Consider the following 20,940-nt stretch of genomic DNA (forward strand, 5'->3'; position numbering starts at 1 on the left):
ATCTGGAGCGCTGCATATATGATTCTTTTATAAAATATATTTAGAAAAAAGTGAGAAGAGAAGACAAACTAAATTCAGAAAAAAGCACATGGTCAATTATGTTAAAAAAAGTACTTTGGTTTGAATTTAAATAAAAAATAGCACAGGCACAACATTAGGCACAAAGATTAACTGTAATAATTAGCATATGAAGCAATGTACTTGGCAAGATTTTGTTTATTTGATATATACAAAATGTGAATCTAGTACAGAAAAGTCATTTGAAATAGTGGAAGTCCCTTATTCGGATTTATCCTTCGTAGTTGGTGGATGAACAGAGCAAAAAGAACAAGTATTGAAGGGCAGAAATAATATAGAACAACAAAAAGTAAGGAGAAACTCAAATGTTGTCCAAAAAAAGGGTTTGTTGCTATTTATTGATGGATGACACATATTGCGATTTCCATGGAAACACGTCAATACACTGCATAAATGGGACATTTGTCCAAGACGTGCACTGATGTTGGGACAAAGGGCATAACATAGTGGACTGAAATGCCGATGTCACCAAGCTAGGAGGCATGTGTTATGATTTATTGCTGCAAGGGCATTTGAATTTAGGGAAATAGATCAATGATTAGATATTCAGAACATTTCATTTTTGGACTTGTGCGGATCAAATGTGTTAATGTCTGCATATCTAAGGTAAAATGCATTGAAAGAAAAAAATGCAAACGATCGATATATGCTGAAAAATACATCTCTTGTCGATTGGTTGAATAAACTCCGGAGTGAACTTCTCCTTCCCCTAGACCTAAACAATTATCAAATTAATTTTATTCACTTACTATGCAGCTCAATTGCTTCACACTACTCCCTACAGCCTGGCTAAAGGCTTGAAACTTACACCTTAAATTAAAGGTCCAATATTTACCCACTAAGCTGACAAGACTTTCTTTAGAAAGTTAACATTTTGTATACATGAAATGTCAATAGTGAGTGAAGCTCAATCAGCAACCATTAGATTAGGATTAGGGTGCTTCTGTTTTCATACAAGTCACGTGCAATGCTAATAAACATGTACAAAGCACTAAGAACTAAAAAGTGGAAGCATTCTCAACCACCGTGGTACTTGCCTTCATGAGACACATTTGTCAGTCTAACTAGGAGCTTAACCCCACTATCTTTCTACTGAAATTCAAATGCTCAACCCACCGAGCTAACTGGGGCCATTTCAAAGTGTATATATTGTTTTCCAAAGAAAGTAAATGTGAAAGGTGTAGTGAGTGAAACTCCATCAGCAAATTGTCAATGCCATTGGGTTCAGGGGTTTCTCTGCTATCTACAAGCCACTTGTAATTAAAATAAACATAACCATTTTTGTGATTAGTGCACAGCATACAAGAGCTACAGATAAGACCCCCCCTACCCCGCATTGTGCAGCTAACCTTCATGGCATCTGTTTTCCTGACTGGCAAGTGGTTTCAACACGTTGAATTTGAAAGGCAAATGCTTTGCACATTGAGAGTAAAGCTCTAGCTTCAGATGCAGCAATTGCTTTTCTCCTTATAACATGGTTGTCAAAGGGGTAAATGAGCGAAGCTCCATCTACAATATATCAGTTATATTTGGGGCCAGGGTTCCAAGGTTCCACATTGTCCTCTTTGAAAGCAGCCACCCATCATATATGTGAAATCCCTGAAACTCAGCAGATCTTGAATCATGTTCCCATAACCTTGAACCTTGAACCAAGACCTGCTGACAGCTTAGTTGTGGTCCTCGTGGGGATATCTGTACCAAAACCACTGAATGGTGACTTGACATGGTCAATAAGCACTGCAGACGCATGCATTAATAAATAAAAACATAAATAAATAAATAATTCTTATGTAAATCGATGTCAAATGTTAGACTAACATCAGGAAATAGAAGACTGGACTTTGTATCCAAACTAGTTTTAATGATAGCCCGTAGTCAGGTGTTTCTCTCTTTGATTTCCTAAGACATTTTCACGTGGTAATGTCCCAAGGAGGCTCGAATGACCTGGAAGGTGAGCGTTGCTCTAATTATGGCTGCAAACCTTAGCCCTCAGGATAGGTCGGAGCTTGGCTGAACACTCGACGCCAGGAAGCAAGATGAGATAGTAGGTGTTTACAAGAAAGGGAGAGAGAAAAAAGGGTTGAAGCACCGAGCAATAAAAAAGTCTGATTAGGTATGTAGGATATTCAAAAAAGCCTAGTAGAGCTACTCAAAGGACCAGGTACACGGATAACCGTGGATGGTCCAAAGTATGAATATCGAATTCCCTGAGGTTCTGGAAAATTAGTCCGGGCTGTCCAGAAGGTCAGCCAAACATTTGAGTCAACGAGTGGGTCAGAATAAGAAACCCATCTGCTGTTAGAGTCAGATAAGCAAATAAAGCAGGCGTCCAGACTATTATGACCAAAAGAGTTGCAAGAATTAGATTAGCTGTAATGCCTATATAAAAACGTTCCTGTTCCAAGTAGGATTCACATTCTTAAGTTTACATCAATGTCAGGTTCAATCTATAAAGTTGACTAGATTGTGGTAGTTAAATTGGCAAAAATATAGGTATTAGATGTTTTCTCATATACAATAAGAGAAAATCAACCCCAAAAGGTAGAATCAAAAGATAAAGCAATTTTGTAGATAGTAAAACACTCTGGCTGAGGCTGTTCCATCAGGGGATGCAACATCTGAATTATAAATATTCTCCATTAACCATATATTTACATCACCTAGTTTAAAAAAAAATTCACATAGGTTTGGACAAAAAGATAAGCACATTTCTGAATAATCAGCTTAACTGCTGTAAAAAAATGTTGGTGAGGTTCCAGTCTAATTAAGTATTGTCACGAATCCATGTGTGGATAACCACTTAGGTAAACAGGTATTATAAGAATGGTTTTCTGATTAAAGGAATGGGCCCAAATAATAGTCCTCATTCATACCAAGAGGACTAAGTCAGTCCAAATGGTGAATCCAAAAAAGTTCTCTCTGAGATAAAATTTTCTGTAGATCTCCCCCTCTTGGGAGAGGGTGTATGATTTCCAGAATGACCACTCTCATTTGTGCAACATTGTGCTTATGGTCTCTGAAATGTCTGTAGACGGGTGATTTGAGGTTTTTAGTACAGATATTTGACTTATGTTCCATCCACCTTTCCTTAGCTTTTCTAGATGTGTTTCCAACATAATACCTTCCGCATGGACAGCGTAAAGCGTAGATTACGTTTTTGGAATCACAAGTGGCGTAATGTCTTAGTGGGATCATTTTGCCAGTGTTGGCATGTCGAATATGGTCTCCCTTTATAATGTTGGAGCAATGTTGGCAGTTCAGGCAAGGAGGGGTGCCATTTTTTGGTCTGGTGAGAACGGTTTGGTTGGATGGTTTGCGTTTTTCTGCCCCTTTGATTTTACCCACTCCCCTGCTGCACCTATCCATTCTAACTCCACTTCTAGCCTTGCATCCTATTTGTAACCCCTGGGTTCTTCCCTTTTGTGCAACACTCTGTAGCTTGCCAGCTAGCCCTGCACTTTATAAATCCCATACATACATGCATGCATAAACATGTGCACTTTTCATTTAATGTGTTCTTACCTGCCTTTTCCATTACTAGAGTCCAACCACTGTTATCCTATGTACTGCACTGCCCCCTTCCTCTTGCCCCCGCACTTTTCCCCTTCCCCCTTCCCCATGCACTTGCACGATCGCAATGTCACCTGACCTAGTAATATCGTTGTCTCTGTCTTCCCTCTGTTCCCCCTACCTTGCCTCGTCGCGCCTTGAAACACTTGTGTATAGACACGTTATAAATGCCATATCATATGATATCATATGCAAAATTAGATTAGGAAAGGCATCCAATCATATGCACGTCAGTCTTGACCATGCCTCTAATGGGGAGTTTGGGGAAAATTCTAGGCCACATACCCTATGCACTGGAAGACAAAGCAACCACCAACAATCCAGTCTCTGTAAGTGCAAGTGGACATATCCAGACATCGGTCCATTGTTCACTGTGCCCAGTGAATAAGCTGCACCTTACTGATGAGGCCCATGAATGGATGATTATGTCTAGTAATCACCATTACCCCAATGCTACTGGTCTCATCACAGATCTTATCAATGAAGCCTCCCTGCTTTCCATACAGGAACCGACGAAGCTGTAAGAATTACTGGAATGTTCCCCAAATCCCTAAAGGGAGAATAAAATCCCATGCCCCCTTATCCTTTGTCTGTGTTGTTATTATCCTTTAAAAATGAGGCATAAGAGCCCTGGACAGAGAGGTAGATGGGATGTAGGAACTGTGACAAAACAGGTGGACTCGGGGTAATGATGGTTACCTAACCTAATACGCCATTACCTTCTACCCCCACAAGTGTCTCCACGGCCCATACGAATGAAGCTGTAGAAAGCAGTGATTGTTATTCCTCTGCAGAGTTAGCTGGGAATAAAATCCCCAAACATACTACAAAACCAATATAAGTGCAGCAGATCACACCGTATGATTGTAATGGATGCATGTCCCAAGTACCAAGAGGAAGCTTGTCATGCCAGCTTGGATGGTATATGAATGTATTCAAATCTTCTCCAAGGTTCAATGTTACAATATATTTTTAGGATATGCTAGACGCTTTGTCCAGGATGTAGTCCAAGAAGGTGGTAAGCCAGTCTGGAGGGGGATGCAGTGTATCCACGTCTCTGTATACTGATGTGGGGAAAGCAAAATCACCATCCACAACCCCACACTCAGATGGTACATAGGCTGACCACCACCTGAAATCTTCATGGCCGATGCTCAGAGTACAATTACATAGTGTTCAGTGGCTGCCTCTAAAATCTCCAGCATATGGCCATTCATCAAGCAACGGCACAACAGTGGCATGTCAGACCCCACAATACAGTACAGTAGAAATAATCAGTGCCATTGACAGGTAACCCAAAGGCCCTGGTTACCTGTCAGTTAGAACAAAAAAAGGAACCTGTGTTTACATGTGAATTTTAAAATGTCTAAATTAATGTACACACTTAAAAGCTAATCAGAGACACCAAATCGACTGATTTGGAAAGAAATTGTCTTTCTGAAGAATACGAGCTTTGAAAGAAACAGATCTTGATTATGACCAAGAACATGGGGGCTGATTCATAGAATTTGTGCGCCAAAAAACCGGGATTTGTGCGCCATTCTGCCCGGAAATCCCCATTTGTTAAACAGGGATTTGCGGGCAGAATGGCGCACAAATCCCCGTTTTTCGGTGCACAAATTCCATGAATCGGCCCCCCGAAGTCGTAGCAAACCTAGGAAGCTCCCTGACCCCTATTGCAGAGGCCTCGGGGAACACTGTGTGTGCAGAAGAAGGGCCTGGTCAAGTCGGCACGTAAAAGCAGACCTGCAGCAGCGCAACCCTTAATCTTACCTATGATAGAGACTCTCAGAAAATCCACAATATCGTGACTCCAAAGAATTTAAGCAGCACACTTATTTATAGGGGCGGCAACAATGCAACCCTTAATCTTACCCATAATACGGACTGACCTAACGTCCACAACAGCGTGACTCAACTGCAAAGGGTTATGATACCCACAACCTGGAACAGAACTGCTGTGGGTAGAGGGGAGGGAAGGGTAAGGTTGGGGTGGGGTGAAGAGCCTGAAACAATGTGACTCTTGTTACCCATTCTTACTTGACCCAGCCGCTTTGTTAGTGTCCACTTCTAAACACAAAAACACAGGAAAAGGATAAGGACCCTAGCTGTACCAGATACCCCCGTAATATTCGCAACAGAGTATCTCAAGGCGAATAATACACACATATCTTCATGGCCCGCAACAGCGCAACCCCTACTCTTACCCATGCTTGGGGTACACCTGACCGCCGCAACAACATGACTCATTTGGGAAAGGGAAATGACCCCCACATCCTGGAAAAGCACCATGAGTAGGGGAAAGAGAAGGGCAGAATTGGGTTGGGGTGTTAGAGTCTGCAACAGTGTAACCCCTCTTACCCCTTCTTAATGTACACCATTATGTACATGCAACTAGAAACAGCATGGTCTCCTTTGTTGACCCGCCATTTGGAGACAGATCAACACTTGGAGAGAATCTGGAAGAGCTTGTTTTTATATGCCCTCTAGGGAGTTGCAGAATGTCCAGAACATGTAAAAACCTTGTTGGTTTCTGCCTGGAAGGTAGGAAGCCTTCATTAGCGAAGAATGTGACCAGATTGGGGAAATGTCAGAGTTTCCTTAACTGGGAGTGTGAAGTTTTGCAGTTTTGCATTGATAAGCTGCACAGGTCAATCTTTTCGCATTTGCAATATTGCAAGTTTAACTTGCATACTTCACAGAGAAATGAATATGCAAACATGCATGTGTTTTTATTTTCATCATCACCTTAGAATAACTTCATGCAATTTTCCCATTTTCTTCTTTGCCCATTCCCAACTTCCCATTAAGTTTAGATTATCTGAGGTTTGTTCACTCCACTAAAGCCAGAAGTCCAACATCATCATGACTATGAATAATACAGAAATGAAAGAAACATCGGTCACATTGAGGACAGTGTGAGTGCACATACTGACTGGGACAGATAGTCTTGCAACGTGAAAGGCTTTGTGCAGCCTGCGTCATGAATGTGGTAATTCAATGAAGGGTGCTAGAAAGGAAGGTCCTGACAAGACATAAACACATGGTTCATCACCTTGACACCTATTCAGATGAGGCGCAAATGAGGAGATCATTCCTGACCGCATACTGTGTAAAGGAAATGTCTTCAGCTAGCCTGCTTCCATTGTCAAAACTGTTTGGCGTTGAGAAAGGACATTTCTGTCTTTGATTTAGCGGCACGAAGCTGGGCAGAAATGACACGAAAACCACATAGAGTGACCATGTTGAACATAGATAAACAATGTCCAAAGTAACAGATAGGCCATTATAGTGATGTCAGGTCTCATCACCCTACGAAAACCAAAAGTTGTCAATCGTCACACATGTTAAAGGAACAGAGCTTAATAATGGATGTTTGTTCAAGAAAATGTTTAATTGCAGTACTTATCATCGACATTTGAAACATCATCCCTACACAAGATGCAAACATTGCCCTTATATGAGACCAATTCTTTCAGTGAGTGACCTCATGACTTTGGCAATTTATTTTTCCCATCACTGGTAGACCTTAAAAGAAACTAATGGCACCTCTTCACTCTCTCCATGGCGTAAGACTAAACAGAATCCACCCTGCGCACGTGCACGGTTTTGACTGTGCGGAGAGCATAGTGGGGTATGAGGATGAGTTCAAACGTACCTCTACATCTGCTGGCTTCATAGTTGTGATGTTGGTAAAGAAGAGCAATCATGAGCGCTGGCTTTGGATCCCGCTTAATCCCGCTGAATCCAATATCTTTGTGAATTGACCTCGTTTTTTTACATTTTATTTTAATTATAGAACTTCAAAATTAAACAAAAACAACAAACATGTTTCTTAATTCAAATGTGCGCTACCGTTTGAGCCATTTTTAACTTTTCTTTTCTTTTGAGGTGTTTATTTAGACTTCTAATGGTGTGATATACACTATATGGGCTTTGAGTAGCAACTGGCCTCTTAGCTTGGTAGCCAAGGGGTTATGTGCACTCATTTGGCAGCCGGAGGAGAGTGTTCAATATTTTACCCCCTTGACATCCAACACCATTCTTGCTTATACAAAGAAAATACTAATAACTAGCTAAATTGATAGGCAGGTGTGAAACAATCGTGGGACCATCAATAGTAATGCAGTATATAATGGGCCTCATTCCGAGTACGGCGCTAACCAATGGCGCTATTAACGCCTTGGTTGACGCCGTACCCGGACCGGCAGCGCCTTGGTGGTTGGCGGAATTACCGCCCCATTCCAAGGTTGGCGGGGCGGTAATTCCCCAATCCCCATTTACCCTTCCCCATTCCCATTCTTGCCCCATAGGGCATAATGGGAGTGGGGAAGGCGTCAATTACGCCACCGTAAATTACGGTGGCGTAATTAACATCAAGGTCCCTTAGCGCCATGGTATTTAACGCCTGCTAAAAGCAGGTGTTAAAAGCACCATGGCGCTAAGGGAACTCGGAGTATGGCGGTAAGGGATTACCGCCACCGCTCTCGTTAGCGGTGGCCGCTATCCCTTACCGCCATACTCGGAATGAGGCCCAATGACTCCTTTGGTCTGTTCTGCACACAGTTCTCTCCACCGGCCTTCTGCCAGACACTATGATGTGTGTGAAGGGTAAGTATACGTTGGTTAGTGTTACAGACTTGGTGCATGTGGCTGATTTCGAATGCAGTCATGTGTTAGAGTCCTGCAAAGTGCCTGGTACTTGAAGTATGGGCCCTTCTGGACGTTTCTCTAGTATGTTTCTTGCAAAGGGATGGATTTGCACCTGGATGATTTCCGTTCACCTGCAATGCAAGGCAGGTTTGAGCCTCATTGTTTCAATGTATGCATAGCAGTTTCTTAGGACATGCATTATTTGTGTATGGCAGCTCCCGCATCCAGCTTGACAACTCCACCCACGTTGTGCTCCCCACTTTAGCTGTCCCAGGTCCATTATATAGTGGATTTATTTTGCTGCTGAAAGAGTAGCTGAACATTAAAATAGATTTGGTCTTGTGGTGTATTAGTCTTTGGAACTCTTGTATCTCAACACTGAATTTCCAAAGTGCTGTATGTATTTGTGGTATGTCTGTGGGAGTCATTGTGTGTTGTGCCCAAATGTATGTGAAAGACACTTACCAGACTAAAAGGGGGGGGGGTGTTGGTAAGCAGGCCAGTGGATGCATACATCTGGCCAAGCATTTCTGTACTGAATCTACAAGAATACTTTAATCTTGTCTTTAATGTGCTTTTAGTGACATCCCATGAATCATGTGTTCACTAAGGTCAGTATGGGGGTCTTCTGATTAAGAGGCGGGAATGCCTTGTTGTCAAATCCATCAAACGTCATTTTTTCATAGCATTCTTGATACTTTTCAAATGAGACAAGGTGTTTAAACAGTATATCTACCTTCTTGCCTATGCCATGTAAGCAAATGCTAATGATGACCCAAACATACTCTGGATAAGGTGGCACCAGTGCTCTTCTGCCTTGGAACCTTGGTGTTGGGATCTATTATCCACTGGTGATGAATAGCAAAATGTGCTGCAAGGAGGAATAGGGTTATTGAGGTGCCAGTGTCAATTAGACAGGCTTGTGGTGCTGTGGGTAAAGCTGCCATGGCTGATGCCATTAATGGAACAGATGTTATAAAGCTGACCATCAGTGTTGTCATAAGGAGGCAACAGTCATGTGGAGTCGAAGGGTATAGATGAAAGATTTGGGGGTAATTGTATGATTGTTAAAGTAGTAGACGGGCGGCCATCACAAGATAACTTCCAGTACCATGTAAGGATGCTGGACTGAGGAAGAACATTCATTGAAGGCTGGTATCGTGGCCATGGTTTCTTTAGATTGGGACTGTTTCTAGACAATATTGTTGCCACCCTCTTGTGCTCATTTGCCCCGGGTTCCTTAGCAGATCCACATAATGTCACTTCTGGTTGAACAGCTCATAGTAAAGAGTTTGAATGCTCGAGTACCCTGCAGGTACTGAGTTTTTGGGAGCCTTGAAAGTCCTTTTCACGTGGCTGACCTTCCTGGACTTGCTGAATCTCTACTTCATCATCAATATAAACCCATTGGGTTTCCACCTTGTTGCTGTGGTCATATGTGGGTTGGTCTGGCTCCTGACCTTTCTCCCACTAAATGGTCTTATCTAGTGGCAATCCCTCATCCATGATGGCATCCAGCATTGGAAGCAGTGCAGGCACTAAGGAAAAGAAGCATAACGCATGTCAATGTCATGAGTCTGAGCAGAAGCATGTTCACCTTCTCCCTCTTGCATTCCAATCTCCGCAGAACATGGCTTTTCAGTGCTCCTAATCCTCAGAGCAGCGCAAACCCACACCGCACAGCAGACACACCTACGTGTTGATACCGAGAGATCTCCTCTGACTCCTCTGTCTCTGGTGCTCAAGTGAGGAATTTTCTGGCCAAAGCAAAGTCGGAAGGGAGTTTCCTGAATCTTGACATATGTATATATTGCTAGCTACAGCATTCTTTTTTTTCAGAAGGCAATGGTATTTCGCAGAATGACCTTATATGTCTCCTTATAGAATTCTGATTACAGTCTTGTGAGGGAATAGCACCACTCCAGAAACTGAGATAAAACACTAAGGTTTTTTTTTTACAAGTTTGATGGTGTGGTAAATATTTGGTCGTATTTCAGTTACCCACAAATATTTTGATGGTTACAGTATTACTGCTATGTGTACTGTGCCACGAAATTACACATTTTGAGGTGGATATGATGGCAGAATTACCACTCATGGTAAATCTACAAAAATCTCTATAAATTCCGAAAATATGGAATGGAGGCCGGGTCGCGCCCCATCAAGACCGAAGAGGTATGTGCGATGTGGCGAGGTGGCAGGGGCACCTGAAGACCTGGCAGCAGTCCCCAGGATCGAGCCGGATCATTTCTCGAGGGTATGTAAAGCAGCAATGCCGGTATTGGTACCGAGGGGCCCGGGGCGGTCCAGTCTCAATCGCCAGGGTCGACCATCCAACGTCGCTCAGGTGGATCAGACTGAGGAGGATGCCCAGGTGGAGGAAGCCGAAGAAGAGGACGAAGAGAACGTCTTCTTTGTCTCGAGTGTGGGGATCCTAAAAAGTAAGAACAGGAGACAGCCAAGGTGCGTGGTCGAGGTGAACCGATCTCCAGTCCCCGTCCTCGTGGACACTTGGGCATCGGTGAATGTAATGGCCCGTGGACACTATGATGCCATGGACCAGCCCCCCAAGCTGGCTGCTCCCAAGGCCCGCATCTTTGCCTTCGGTGGTGTTGATCCCATCCCTCTGGACGGTGTGTTTGTGGCAAAAGTAGAACTTGAGGGCTCCCAAATCACAGCACGATTCTACGTGACACCGGTGAGCACCAACACGCTATTAAGTTGTGCTGCAGCAGAGGCCCTCGGCATCGTCAGCTTCGCATACTCTGTCTATTTAGAGGACATTAATCATTTGCTCGAGAAGTATGCCGCACTGTTCAAGGGGATCGGGCAGATGGCCGGTGACCCAGTGAGGTTACACATTGATGAGTCGGTGCAGCCCATTGCCCTGAAACATCGAAGGGTGCCGTTCTACCTCCGTGAACTTGTCGACAAGGAGCTGGACAATTTGGTCAATCTTGACATTATAGAAAAGGTGGAAGGCCCGACGCCCTGGGTGTCCCCGATAGTGGTGCCATGGAAGCCTAAACAACCCGATGCTGTGAGAATCTGCGTCGACATGAGGCTCCCGAACAAGGCCATTAAGAGAGAGAGACACCTCACCCCGACGATCGATTACATCATTGCGGAGGTACAGGGACACACCGAGGGCTATACCACTATAAGAGACTGAGTGTTGGTGTGTCCTCGGTGGTGGCGGTGTTCCAGAACATCATTCGGGGCGCCCTGGCTGATCTGACTTGAGGAGAACCATCTCCGGTTCAGGAAGCACCTCAAAACCTTCCTCTTTGCTTCTGCTTTCTCTCTCCCTCTCCCCTGCTAAATTCTCGACTGAATCTGCACCTAATCTGCAACTGTGCCACGCTCCTCTTGCACTGCCTCCCTGGCAACCCCTGCACTGAGGCACTGTTTCTGTATCCCTACAGCCCCCCCTTTCCCAGCACTTGTATGCACTTACCTTGCACTTGCCACCAGCTGGCCCTATTTATTTACTTTATTCTACTTACTTGTACTGCACTTCCCCCCTCCCCTTCCCCTTGCACTTTTCCCTTCCCCCTCCCCCTGCACTTGCGTGGTCTGAATGACACCTGGCCTAGTAGGATCGTTGTCTGTCTTACCCTTGTTCCCCCTCCCTGCCTCGTCGCGCCTTGAAACACTTGTGTATAGGCGTGTTACAAATGCCATATCATATCATCATATCATACAGGGCATTCTGAACATAAGTGACGACATCCTGGTGTTTGCAAGAACGGAGGTAGACCATCTGAGGTGGTTGGCGAAGACGTTCGGAAGACTACAATCCTTGGGACTCACCCTCCACAAAGAGAAGTGTGAATTTCTCCGACCATCGATAGAATTCTTTGGATTTGTATTCAAAGAAGGGGGGGTGTCCCCTGATCCCCGGAAGGTGCAGGACATAAAGAAGGCGCAGACTCCGGAGTCCGTGTCTGAGGTGCAAAGTTTCCTAGGCATGGTTACATACTGTGGATGGTTCATTAAAAATCTGGCCTCCAGATCGGAACCGCTCAGGGCACTGACCAGGAAGGATGTCATCTGGAATTGGGGCCCGCTAGAACAGGCGGCTTTTGAGGATGTAAAGGGTGCCCTGGCGGCTGAAGACACCATGTCATTCTTCGATCCAGCACTACCATCAGAGATCATCGTTGATGCCAGCCCATTCGGCCTGGGCGCTGTGCTAACACAAATTGACAGTGGTGGGGGCGTCCGCCCGGTGGCATATGCCAGCAAGGCCCTTGCAGATCGAGCATGAAGCGCTGTCAGTACTGTGGGGATGCCGGCACTTCCGGCTCTACGTCCTTGGACGCCCAGTGACGGTGGTGACAGACCACAAGCCGCTGCTTCCCATCCTAGCAGGGTCATCATCCAAGCCACTGGCACGCATTGAGAGGTGGATGCTCGCCCTTTTGGAGTATGGAGTCACCTTGGTATACCGGCGAGGGGCGAACAACGCTGCAGACTATCTCTCCAGACACCCTGGGGCGTCCGCAGGCGAAGTCCAGGACGCCTGTGCAGAAGAAGCAGAAGAGCACGTCGTGTGGTGGTGGAGGCAGCCATGCCAAATGCCATGCCTCTCCAGGAGCTGGAGGCAGCTGCAGCGCAAGATGAGTGCTTCCAGATCCTAAGGCACTCGATGCATCAGGACTCCTGGAAGTCGGTGCTGGAGGCTCTGGTGGGGCGCACCCAGGAGGCCAGAACTGGACTTGAGCAACTTTGGAAAAGTCCGGGAGGAATTATCGTTCTCAACATCTGGCCTTCTGCTCCGTGGAGATCGGATTGTGGGGCCCCAATCAAAGGTGGACGAGGTGATCACCTTGGCTGACCGTGGTCATCAGGGTGCCGCCAAGACCAAGGCACGCCTACGGCTGAAGGTGTGGTTCCCTGAGCTGGAACGCAAGGTGGATGACTTCGTGGCGGCCTGTGTTTGGTGCCAGGCGGCATCTCCCCTGCAGCGGGAACCTGCAATAGAGACAATGCCTAGGGGGACGCGCCCTTGGGAAATTGTTCATGCAGACTTTGGATCCACCACCATGGGCACCCACTTCCTAGTTCTGGTCGACGACTACTCTAGATACCCCGAGGTGGAGTTTGTGGACTCTGTGGCATTTGAGCATGTTGTGGTGGCCGTGGAAAAGATGTTTGCGGCCCATGGTTTCCCACGCACGCTGTGCTCGGACAATGGGGCGCCATTCCAGAGCAAACGCTTCTCGGAGCTGATGGAGAGCTATCGGGTGGTGCACAGGAAGATCATGCCCCTCTGGCCCCGGGCCAATGGCGAAGCAGAACAGCTCATGAGGACTCTGAATAAGACCTTTAGAATTGCTCAGGGGCAGGGGCAGTGGCTCCAGAGAGCCCTGTACCAGTTTCTGAGGGTGTATTGCACCACACCACATGCATCCACTGGAGTGGCCCCCGGCGGAGGCATTTTTCAAGCGGTGTCCTCTGGGTTTGCTATCGGAGGTAGGAGAGAAAGAATCTGGGGTGATCAATGACCAACAGGTCGAGATGGACCGGCGGCTGAGGATCGAGCAAGAGAACATTCAGAGAGGGCTTTGCCCGCAGCGGCTGGAGCCTGGTGATGAGGTCCTCATTCGGAATAGGCATCCCCATGGGAAGCTCTCCCTACTGTATGAGCCGGAACCGCTGGATGTCGTCGCAGTCCGGGGATCCATGGTGACTGCATCGGACGGACGGTCGGCGGTAACTCGCAATGTGGGTTTCTTCAAGAAACTGCGGGATCCAAGAACTGATCCACCTCCTGATCCAGACCCAGGAGAGATCCCTGCGGACGAAGGGGAAACACCATGTCTGCCTGAGTCCCCAGCCCGGGGCATGCCCGTGGACAGATCACCGTGCCGAGGGAAACCTGCTCCCCTCAGCGATTACGTGTTGGGTCACCTGGCTGATTGTCCTGATGATGAGAACTATTAAGTAAGGGGACCCAGGTGGATGTCAATAAAGGGGTGTTTTGAACATGGGGTCTTGTGAAATGTTAAGTATTTGTTTTGGTTTGGTTTGCAGTGTCTAGTATTAGTATCGTTATTGTTCTCCTGGAAAAAGGAGGAGTGTGGAGCTGCCCGATGACCAGGCGCGCACGCGGCGGCGTGACGTTGCACGCCGCTGCGTGCAACATAAATAAACGGGGCGTTCCCAGCCGCGGCAGAGCGACCGGGAAGCCCGAACCGAGAGGACGTCTCTGACTGAGTCCTTCAGGGTTTGGGGGCTTACGGAAGACGCTGGGGGGTCCTGACCAACCCCCAACACTAGGTGGACATCATGTTTCTGTTATTCTATCAGCCATGAAATTTCTTGAGTCTTTGTGGTTAGAGTGAGCAGCTTAGGTTCACTTTCACGTTTACTAGCAGGAATGAATTGTGTGCTCTTCAAACTTGATGTTTTAATTCTTATTCTTGAAAATTGTTTTATAAGTTGTATGACATGCTTCATTTCTCTTTCTGTTTAATCATGTTATCATTTAAAAGTTTTTTTGAACTATATCAATTAAATAAAAATAAAAAATAAGTACAAGAGGAGTCATTCCATCAATATCCGCAGCCATTACTGTATCCAAAGAGCCAGCAATGCACAACATATACATACCTAAACACCCATACATACAACCCACATAACATGTCCATAATGTAGCTATTAACTCAGGTATGGGGGTGACACCCAAGACCTAGGCAGATGTAAAACGCTATGACAGAGCAAACATACAGAAAGTGCCAGTGGAGTCATACCACTCTCACACCCACCCACCTTCCAAAACTCACTTACCTCCTAATGAGGAATGGAATTCTCTGATAATAATTGCCATCATTGTCAATGTGTTCAGTTCACATGTATCCAGGGCTGTGTTTTTCAGAATGCTAAGATATGCAAATCACTGCAACCCCAATGCCCACAATAAAAAGCAAGAAGAGCCATCCCAATAATATTCGAACCATTACAAGGCCAAGGAGCCAGTTACAGAAGGCCAAAATACAGCATACCGCAACATAGACATTAGCAATCACATCAAGAAACAATTAGACTTAAAACCCGCTCACCGCCTCTAGAAGGTTGAATCCCTCTGACACTAACTAACTGCCATCTTTGCCCAACATATCAACCCACATGTATCCAGGGCTGTGTCTAGCAGAAAGCCCAAGTTATTAAAAGCAGCTATATTATTGCACCCAATAAAACATAAGAACTGTCATCTCAGTAATGCCCCCACTCCATACAATGGCCAAGCAGCCCACCCCAGAAGACGAAGCACAATGCACATGAACCCCCACACATTTAAAAATGCCGAAATCAACAAAGCAGCCTGCAGCACGCCCCCTCCCCAACAAATATGCATATTAACTGAAGCACATAACTCAGAAGATGAGTGCCAATCACCTCCTACAATACAGGGTTACTGTATGGCGAGCACCCAGCACTCGCGGGATTCCCCTAACTCGAGTGAGCCGGTTATAACCTCAGCCCAACCAATGTCACGGTCCATAATTCATCATCCATGGGGTGTGAACACGCAGTTCACTCCCCAGCATCCGACGCATATATTTTTATATTACGCTTCCAATGAAGGACAGAGCATGCTTGAAGTCCATATCACTTAAGATAAGTGTAATGGCATATTATATATAATTCGAAGTGCAGTGCTCACAGGCCTGGCTGGTAACATCCTCATCAGCAGTAATGCCCCAAAAAGAAATAAGCAGGCCTCGAGAACAACAAAGCTTCACAATCATGCGGGGTGCACTTCCGAGCAACCAACTCATGGATGTAACGTTATGCTCCCATTGAAGGACAGAGCATGTTGAAGTCCATCTCACCTAAGTTAAATGTAACATCATATTATGTTTTGACGTGCAGTACTCACAGGCATAGCTAGCAAAATCCTCAAAAACGCGGACCCGCGTGTGACATCATCTCCACACCGCCCAATAAAATGAACCCGGTTCACATCCTGGTTCACAGAGACGCCTGCGCATGCACGTCCGCTGCTTGGTCCGCTTTTCCGACAGCAAAGCCAAAAAAAGTGAAATCAGCCTCGGTGAAACCCCGTGCTGCGCCCAGCAGGACCAGCCTGATAGTAGCCCCCAGTTCAAGCGGGACAGAGCTTCTTTGGTGTCTCAGCAGCATCATCCTCCTCCAGGTGCCTAGATAGCCGACAACAGGGACCACTGTGAGCCACGCCACAATGGCCATTTGTTTGTCTTTTGCTGAATTGCATTTTGGTATTTGTAGTCTCTCAGTCGAGATGGGGGGAGGTGGTATTGGCACCATTGTACAATTTGTGCCTAACATAGTTCTATAAGGATTAGTGACACTGTGGCATGTGTACTTTCCAAGTTATCTTTATAAAGCAGAGCATTCTTGAAAGCTGCAGGGCAAGTCTTTGATATTTGCCCTTGATGTGGCAAGAGAGTTTGCAATCCTGGGCACTGGTGCAGGTATTTGCCCCTGATTGTGGCTGCTTTTCATGGCATAAGTAAAGGACACACTTGGGTGGACAGCGTAACTTGAAAGATAGTGCATACAATGTACTACTTATGAGGGTAAAAATAAGTACATCTATGTGTACAACTCTAATAGTTTTTTGTAAAGTATGTTCTGTAACTATACTTTTTTTTTACATACAGAAAAGTCGAAATCATGACACAATAACTGTAAATATTACTGTGAACATGGCTAGTGCCTCTACCTCTGTGCACTTAGTGTATCCCACTTTCTCTACCTCCACGCAACCTTCTCCCATACTTTCTATCCCAACCACCCATCATACCCGCACCTACACACCATACTTAAATCTTTTGTGCCACCATCGTATCCCCACCATTTCTTTTTCCATTCATACACCCTACCCACACATTCGCTATCCTTAACCAGCCTACCCCCACCCTCTGGACCCCCCTAACCACCCACACTACTGCTACAGGAACTTTTCACATTTCTGCACAGCTCTTCCGCCATCTTGTATACTATATGTATCTCAAAATGCAACTTAAAAGTACTACTGTATATATATATATATATATATATATACATATATACATATATATATATATATATATATATATATATATATATATATATATATATATATATATATATAATACATATGTAAATAATAAAATATAATAATTACTAGCCGTGGCTACGTAACAAGCAATGTGATTGGGTGAACTGCATGCACGGTTAATCGCAGCAATGGCTGGAGGGCGTACCTGAAGCTACGAAAGCTCCAATCACTGTGCGGCACATGTGGTCATGGCTATCCATATGGGGCACGTGTAATCGTGGCTATATACAGAGCAATGGTACATCATGTATCATCCAGCTTGCATATGCAACATTTTGATTGCAAGTGCGTCACAAATATGACAATTTTTATAGGGGAATGAGAGAGGGCAGGGGAAGCAAGGAGGACATCAGGGCAGTGGGGGAGGTGACATATATGTTGAGGGCACTTGGTGAGGGCTTCGAACTGCAGGAAAGCATTTATCTTTCACCATTTTTCCAGCTAGCGTGGCTACAAAACAAAAACCCTCATTGGATGTTGCTTCAGTTGATTGGCTGCTGCTGTACACACAGCAGAGTAAATAGCTGTGGGTATTAAACCTCACATTTCTGTGCAATAATCATGTTATTTTGTGGATTCTATACCACACAATTTTGAATGTATTTTTGATTCCATGTCCTCACATGATAGTAAGTCTTTAATAAGATATACCAATTGTTTGTAGATTTCCAACTCTTAGTATCTGTCTGTACCAACTCAGGAGCTTGGTAGAGTGGCAGAGCAGTCAGGCCGATCTTAAGAGGAAGATTTGAGCTGCAGGCAAGTACACTGAACGCCGTTAGACTAGCACATCCAAGAAACACTTACACTTATATTTATATAAAATCATATATTTGTTTTATTTACACTAGAATCACTTTAAATACCTCATACGTTTACAATAGAACACTTTGGAATACTTTAGAATATAGTTCAATGGACACTTTCACTTTTGTGTTGGTTTGCAGTTACATTTGTTGCAATGTTAGAAAGGGAAAAGACAATGCTATCGTATTATTGGTAATTACGTGCAAATGCGATTCTTAGCAGATCAACAGTAAGACATTAACTCTGCAAGCACATAGAAGAAAGTAGCTTTAAGGAAGGAAAATGGTTAGTTAGAGTAACACTAGTCTGGTAGAAGGTTCTAGAGAGGGTTTATTCGCACAGAAGGTCTTTGAAGTCCAAAACCGCAACCCTGGCTAAAGGCAGTTCGGAGAGGGCTCAAAGTCTTAACAAGCAGAATATCAAGAGTTCCTGTGGATTTCTTCAAGTCTCTAGTCTTTTAGAAGCATCAACTTAATAACTAACAATAGAGACACTACTAAGAACTTGATGAAGGGACGCAAGGAACAGCTTGGGTCCGAGGAAAGAGGGGGTTACCCTGGACACCTCTAGGTGTACTCCAATGCTCTAAATCGACTTCACAGATCAAGGTAAGTAATACCTTCCTCCCCACTGTGACTTAGGATTAAAGAAGACTTTGTGGCTGGAATCAGTTCAAAGTGGCTGTGCTTGACCCGACCAATGGATTCCTTGGTCTGATGAAGAAAGGAAGGACAACAGATGGCATCTCTCAGCAGCAGTCTCAATGGAGGACCTCTGGCACGGCTTTCAGCAACTTCTTGGTTCACTCTGTGGATTTGGTGCGTTTTCTGCAGCACCAACAAAGGGCTGGTCAATCTTTTTTACTTCTTACAGTCCCACACTCTGGTAAGGGGGTTTGGGTGAATTGGAAGGGATCTCTAGAGGACCCTGAGGGCTCAGCAAAGATTTGGATGAGTTTGGCCTTTCCTCGACAATCAACTTTGAATAGGCAGGAGGTCTCCTGGCATTGGGGTTTGTTATCTCTGGAAATTCACAGGACCTCAGGAGATGGCTCAAAACAAAGTTTGTCTTGGGACTGTTTTTTTCCATCAGTCAAAGGGAAGGAGTCATCCTCTTCGGAGTTCCTCTGTCATACAGAAAACAGGGTCAGGACAGCAGTGGTTGCTTGCAAAGGGTCTGCAGATGTCTCTGCTTGTTTTATTCTTTGGTTACTTCATCTTCCATTGGTCGACTTGCTTTTCACTCCAGAAGCCTCACCTTTTATACAGTTCCAGCACACACCCCTGTGCAATTTCTCTCAGCATTTTGAAGAAAGCGGCGTTTGGATGTCCAATCAGGACAGCCAGACCCCCAGTTGGAGCTGGTCCTACTCAGGCACTCTACCAAACAAAGGACAGTGGGTGCAAAACTCCTCCCCACTTCCTGCCTGCTCACACACTCTGGAGCCTAGGCAGGGACATCCAATGGTACCAGCCAAAGCCAAAACGCACACACTGGCCTCCCCCTCCCAGAATGGTAGAAGAAGGTCTGACAAAGAACAACCACGCTAGTAATGGCAAAAAAAGTAGAGGGGCCCCAAGTTGGTACCAGGGCCGTCACAAGGGAGTCGGGGCGGGCAAACTGCCCCGGGCCTCGCGCGCAGGGGGGGCCTCGCGCACGCAGTGCGGGCGGCTTTGTATTTTATTGAACAACATCACATCGATCTCCAGGCCCAGTGACTGACAATTATTTGTTTTTCTCTTTCACGCAGAACCTCTGGGCTGGCTGGTGGCTGGCCCGTAAAACAGTCTGAGTGAGTCAAGTGCACTGTGACTAGTGCCCATCAGGGCTGAGAAATTGAATCTCAGCCCTTGCAAAGTTGCAAGTTGTTGCTTTTGCCCTGCCCACGCCACCAGCAGCCAGGATGGCATTGGCGGCGCCGAAGGATGAACTGTATGTATCAGACTGCTATGCAGGGGTGGAGGGGTTGGGCTGGGCTGGCTGGGGCCGAGGGTTGGGGGACAGCATAAATCAACAAAGCAAGGTAACACTCATTGTTACCTTGCTTTGATTTGCAGCATGCATGCATGATGTATGCATGCATCATAAATTATGATGCATGCACCAGGCAGCATGTATGTGCAAACCAAATATGCACATTTCAAACAACAAGATGGCTGGGGGCCCGGGGGCGAGATGAGGGACGGTCCAGTGCTCAGGCCCGGCTTCCGCTCTGTCGACTCCAAAGAGACAACACAAGTGTTTCTTTGCAATTGCAAAGACTGTGGACGAGATACGATTCACACCTGGCCTCCTGGGCAGAGCAGTCTGCTGGAGCCAGGCTGCCTGCAGGGGAAGTGGCGTGCACATGAAAGTTGCTAGCAAGTAGCAACTAATGGTACTTACGTGCCCCTATTGTGCACTACATGGGCTATGGACAAAATTACACAATAGTTGGTAGAACACGTCCACTGCCACCACCCATAACTAGGAGATTGCCTATGAGACTAAAATGTCACCGGAGCAGAGAGAAGTGTGATAGTAGGTATCCCTTTGGCAGTCCACATAAGGTGGTGTGTGCCACCCTCTCAGGCTATAGAGAATTAGAAGAGATACTAAGCATCTCTCTATCCTTAGGAACTGTAGTTGACATGAGGAAAAGAAAAAGAATCTCAAAGGAGGACACTAAGGGTCCCCAGCAACACTGCCCATAAAGATCTGTGTTCTGCAATAGTAAACTACAAATGTGTTTAAGAGCTATG

Source organism: Ambystoma mexicanum, chromosome 7q (assembly GCF_040938575.1).
Source record: "Ambystoma mexicanum isolate Mex_15411 chromosome 7q, UKY_AmexF1_1, whole genome shotgun sequence".
NCBI classification, from domain to species: domain Eukaryota; kingdom Metazoa; phylum Chordata; class Amphibia; order Caudata; family Ambystomatidae; genus Ambystoma; species Ambystoma mexicanum.